This window comes from Indicator indicator, chromosome 29 (assembly GCF_027791375.1).
Source record: "Indicator indicator isolate 239-I01 chromosome 29, UM_Iind_1.1, whole genome shotgun sequence".
Lineage (NCBI taxonomy): Eukaryota > Metazoa > Chordata > Aves > Piciformes > Indicatoridae > Indicator > Indicator indicator.
The window spans coordinates 9,976,714-9,982,966 of NC_072038.1; positions in this window are offsets into that span (position 1 = coordinate 9,976,714).

A 6,253-nucleotide genomic window follows, 5' to 3' on the forward strand; every position below is an offset into this window, starting at 1 on the left:
AAAACTGTCTGAGATGATGCCATCACCTTGGTCTGGTGTCCAAAATTAGCCTCCTCTCTCCCTGGGTGGGTTCCGTGCTGCCTGAAGATTAAACACATCACAACACTCATTTAATGTGAAGGAGAGGCTCAAACATGCAGCATGCCATGGCTTATATGTTGAGGGGAAAAAAATCAGTTTGGGACTCTTGAGTATCATTAGCAATCTGTTAATGAGGGCAAGAGGGGAAGGAGCCTGTGTGCAGGGCTGGGCAAGGAGGCTGGGCAAGGAGGCTGGGCAAGGCTGCAGGCAGGAATGGGGCATTGATGGGAAACATGGAAAGGATCTGAACCAGAGCTGCTTCCACCATCCAGAACTAGTCTGATCTTTTCTCAGAAGGGGAAGGAAGATGATTTGCCTTGAATAATGTTCCAGCCTCCTGTGCGTGGGTGTTTTATAGGCTCTGTGATTAAGAGAGAGCATTTGAAAGCAATGGAATAAGAACCTTGTTTAAAGACTGAGTGTTCCTTTTCTTTTTTCCCTTCTAATTAATCTGAGGTTGCTACACAGTAGTTGGCTGAAGGTGTTTGAGGAACATGAGGTTAATGGAAGGTGAAAGAGGAAGGGAATAAAATTGCCAATAGGAGCCAAGCAGAGTGTGAAGCAGCAGATGCTGCAGCCCAACCAGTGCACAGCTGACATGAGTCAGTTCAGAGGGAATTAGAGAGTTTAGAGGGAATAAACTCCTTGGGTGGAGGGGAGAAAACAACCTCAGGAGACTCAGGAAAGGCTGGGTGGGGGGGAACCAGCAGTGCTGCTGATCCCAGCACCTGGGAAAAGGAGGGAGTTTTCATGGGACCTCACTGAGGTAAAGCATTCTCCCCAGTAGGGGCACCATTTAAAATGACATTTAGGGTCTGAGTTCAGGATGAGGGAGGGGTTTGGAGTCTTTGCTTTATTGTCTGAGAAATGGGTTTGCAGAAGAGCACTGGCAGAGTATGGACAGAGCCAGTGTGCCTTGGGGTGCTATAAATGATGTGTTGCCAAGGATGGGAGTCCCCCAGCCCCTCTGATGGTGCAGAGAAGCTGCAGGATGGTGGCAGGTCACTTAGTCTGTGCATTGGTTTCATGGTGAAAGGATCCCAAATTTATTGCTGCCTGGCCCCTGTAACCACTGCTGGTCTTCAGTGCTGCAGGAGGCAGCCAGCATCCCTTCACCACCCCTCACTTCTGGCAACTTCATGGGAATTTGGGAGGTTTTATTTGGTTTTCCCAACTAGAGATCACTGTTGGATGTAGGTTCTTGTAGCAGGGATGGGAGTCTGTCCTGACCTGGGCTGAGGCACCTCATCCCAAGGCACAAACCTCTTCCAGCTGCTCTGTGAGGCTGTGCTGGAGAGCCTGAGGCAGCACCCTCAGCCACCAGTTTCCAGCCCTGGCCCTGTAATTTCCTCCTGTTCTCACACCAAGCACCAGGAGTTGCAACTTCAGAGGTGAAAATCATGACTTGAGGGGATTGGTAATTTTATTTTAATTAATTTTATTCTAAAATCATGATGGGGGGGGGGGGAAGTGGGGCAGATTTGTGCAGTTTTTAGCCTCTGACTCAGACAATTTGCACCTTTATAGCCAGGCAATGCCAAACATACAGGGTAGGGAGAGAGGAACAAAATATGTCACTTGTATCTACTATGACCTGCTCCACCAGTGTGGGGCCAGTGGAGAGGCCTGAGAGCAAGGGCTGGGATGCTTTTTACATCCAAATGCAGCCTGGTTTTCTCTGAGGGAAGCAAAATGCACATTTCCAAGGTCCTTTTCTCCCTTCATCTCAGTGAGGAGACCTGACCCAATGGCTTCCCCCTCCCCAGCACATCCCACCCCCCACTCCCCACTGCTTCAAACCTTTATTTGGGACTGAGCAAGACCACTGCTCACCACCACACACCCCTACCACCCCCCAGCTGTGAAACACTTGGGCAAGTGTGGGGTTTTTGGGGAAAAAAGCCTCTAGGCAGTGCATGCCCACGTTTCCAACCCAGCTCCTTTCGGGCTCCATGGCCCTGAGGACCGTTAAAGGTCCATCACAGTGTTGTGAGTGTGCAGTCACCATGGTTGGTGTTTTTGTTGGGCCACGACCCAGGCTGCAGAGCAGACAAGAGCCTTTGAAGCTCTCCCAGCCACGCCACCAGTTCTCCATCCCACTACGGTCTGACCAGGCAGGTTTCCTTACCTCCCTGGGTGTTGTGGGGCTTAATGAAGGTTTCCAGCAGGCTTTGAAGATGGAAAATGCTCTAAGTGTTAAGTATTAGTGTGACTTAAGTGTGTCTGTGGAGTGGTTTGGTCTCACTCTCACCGACTCTCCTGTGGCTCTCAGGTTTGCTTTTATACAGCCGGCGCTTTGCTACTGATGTGCCAACTCCTGAAGGACCCAAATGTTCCCATTGTGGGTGCCTCCTATGGAAGCACCAAAATGGGAACATTTTGTTGGATTGTGACCAACTGTGGCATTTTGGCTGCTTTCTCTGGAAGGGCTCAAATGGGGATGTTTTGGATGGTTAGTCTGGAAGGACCCAAAAGGGGACATTCTGGGCACCTGGGTGCAAAATGAGGATGTTTTGGGAAGGACCAAAATAGGAATATTTTATTGGGTTGTGACCAACTGGGACGTTCTGAGGCCCTCCTCTGGAAGGTCCAAAATGAGGACATTTTGGGTGGCTCCTCTGGAAGGACCCAAAATGGGATGTTCTGAGTCTTTCCTCTGGAAGGACCCAAAGGAAGACATTCATTTTGAGTCTTTCCAGAGGACCCAAAGGAGAACATTTTGGATGCCTCCTCTGGAAGGACCAAAATGGAGACATTTTGTTGGACTGTGACCAGCTGTGATGTTCTGGGTGCCTTCTCTGGAAGGACCCAAACTGAGACAACTGGGAGGTACCACAACTCTGCAAGTAGCTCTGTGAGCACTTCTTTTCCAGCATGAGCTTTCATGAAACCTGATAAACTTAAGCTAGACTAAAAAAATAACCCACACTTGGGTCAAAATAAGGTTCCTGCTCCCTCCCCATCTTCTGTACCATTTAAAAATAAATTGGTTAGATGTTCCACTTTCTGAGCTGTAACAGTAGAACTTTCCCACGCTGCCTCTCCATTTAGCAGCTGACAAGCCAGACCTGTAATCACCATCTTTATCCTGAGACAAGCTGAAAAACAAAATGTTTCTGCAACGCTGAAGGTAGGTGAACATTTTCAGCGTGTCACATATTAAGGTGGTGTCTAACGAGCTCCATGTCCCACTTATAATTGAAACAGAAGAGAGTATTCACTTTTCATTCATTTTAAAAAGACTATTCAAATACCCTTTCATCTCTGCTAAACAGCCTGCCATGTATTTGAAGCCATTTTATATTTTGTTTCTACAGACATCCAAAAAAACAGAGGTGAGTATTTTGGAACATTGATAGAAAGATGCAAAGGCTTGCGAGGCACTGAATGGCTTCAAGCTGCCTCAAACACATTCATCTTCCCAAGAAGAATTAGGCACAGTGTGATTCATTTTAATAGCAGAAGAAAAATAATTCTATGATGTAGTGCTAAGTTCCCAACCTTTGATGGTAGACTAAGGAAAAAAAAAAAAGAGAGAGAAGGGAGAGAGAGAAAAAAAAAATGGATGGCTTTCTTCCCTTATGTTGTTGAAGTCTCCCTACACCCATCCGTTATGTCCAGCTTATCAATTACGATGAACCCCATGAACTTCAGATGGGTTTTTTAAAACAAGGCAGCGTCCATTTAAATGTTGCAAAACTGCCTGCAGCTCCCTGGAACCACAGGGTTCAGTCCTCAGCTCTGTGTACTCCGTGTGAAGCGAAGCCCTTTGATAAGACATTTTACTGATGTTTTAAATGAAGTCTTCTCATACACACAAAATAACCCAGATAATTTAAAGCCTCATAAAAAAAAAAAAAAAAAAGAGTGGAGAAAAGGTAGGGGGGAACCTCCACTGCCACCACCCCAAAAGCTAGTTGGTGCCATTGGTGTAGCAGAAGAAAGGAGGCTGGCTTTGGTTACCAACGGGACAGACCAAAAGCATTTATTTCCACAATTGCTTTCCCAGGGTTACTTCTTTGAGCTGGGAAGGTCTAGGCGACAGCTGGGAGACAAATCCATCCCTGGTATGGGCAGCTTCCCTCAGGAACAAATTAAGCTCCTTCAGCTATAAAATAAGGTTTGTGCCATAAATACCAGAGAGGGAAGGTGCTTGGTTGAGGGCTCCCTGGTGTGTGTCCTGCTCAGCCCTTCCATCAGATCGCTCCTCAGTCTCAGAGAGCCAGAACCTCACAAAGCTCTTTTGCTCCCACAGGTGATGCAGTATAGCAGTTGTGGCTCAGTCACACCAGGCCAAGTCTCTGACCACCCTCCATCACCTCAGGATGAAGCCCTGATGTGCCATGCCATGGAGAGCTCCAGCACTGGGACCATCGTATCCCCTTGAACATCACACCCTGGCTCCACCACCCACTTACAGAGCAAGAGAAAGTCCTCATGCTTCTACCAGCCCAGTCTCTTCCATCAGGTAGGTTTGGTGGGGCAGTCTGGGCACTAAGGCCATGCTTAATTTGTAGCTGAGATACCTGAGGGAGCTCTAAATGATTTCATCAGTGCACTGATGTGCAGCCCAAGTCCAGCTTTGCCTACTTAGGTTACAACCAGTTCATAGACTCACAGAATGGTTTGGGTTGGAAGGGACCTTAAAGATCACCTAGTCCCAACCCCACCACCATGGGCAGGAATATCTCCCACTAGACCAGAGCAGGGCCCAACTGCTGTTTCCAACAACCCCCCATCCACCTGAGAAGAAACACTTTAAGGGTGAAAAAGAAGTCAAGACAATATTAATTTGAAAAATATAAAATTTTAATAAAGGCTACATCTCTTAATTACAATAATTATTGTACCAAGTAATTTTTGTTTTTTTGTTTGTTTGTTTTTTAAATGAAACTCTTTATAATGCATAATTTACAGTATAAGTAGAACAAAATGCCATGGCAAAAGTCATGAGTACAGGACTTGTAATAAAAGGCATAAAATATCTTTATACATAAACCCCTTAAACAAACAAGGGAAAGCTTGAACCCTGAATATAGGGCGACGCATGGCCTGGTAACACCATGCAGGCACAGGTACTGTACTGATTCAATTGAACAACACTAGAGATAGTGTATTAATATTTCCACCATACATTTTTTTTTCTTTTTTTCTACAATATATACAGACTTACACAAAGTAGCAATGGCAAACAGAACGCACAGATTAACTTAATCAACACAGAAAAGAAAAAAACAAACACCAACCAAACAAAACCCAAACTAACCCAAGTGTAGAAAACATGAGGGATTGCTGGGGGAAAGGGTTGCTGGATCCCAGCGCCCCTCACACTCACTCAGGGGCTGCAGAGAGCCTTTGCCCACCTCTCCCACGGGCTCCCGTGGGGGTTGTGAGGGTAAGGCAAAGAAAAAACCACCACAAAAAACCCACCCAAAAGAATCACCGCTCTGGAAACAGGCCCTGCTGGAAGTCACACCCATGTAGGATGGATGGCTAAACAAAACTCAGCTAGGAGCAACACACAGCTTTGTTAACCTGGCTTTTGCAAGGGGTCCTTTTGGTGTGCTAAGTATGGAAACAAGAACTGGATGGCTTCTTCTACAGCTCTCCCAGGCTTGGGGTTTGGCTCTGCCTTGCCTCGGCTGAGGCACCGCTTGGTAGCCTCACTGCTGAGAGCAGCAAAGCCAAAGCCAAAGCTCACCCCACAGAAATCCACGAACAGAACAACCAGTTGCTGTTGGGATATTGCATCTAAAGGCTTTAGAGCTTAAGACCTTTATTTCAAATTAGAGCAGCATCAATTAAAATGCACCAGGGTCTCTAGATGAACGGTAGGACAGTATTTTTATTTCAGCTTTTATTATTATTAATTAATATTATTATTAATATTATTATTATTTCTTTAGAAAAGCTTTCTCTTCATTTGGAGAAATACTGGGCATAAAGTCACTCCTTCCCTCCCTCCCCTTCAAAAAAAAAAAAACCAAAACCAAAAACTCAAACAAAACCAAAACAAAAATACCCCAACCCACAAATGCACTCACAGCCAAACTCCTAAATTTTAGATAGTGGGAACCATATAAAAAAATAAAATCATCCTTCCTCCCATCACCCCACTTCCCAGCCCCTCTCTTCTCCATTGTTAAAGCAGCATATCCAAAAACTGGACTTA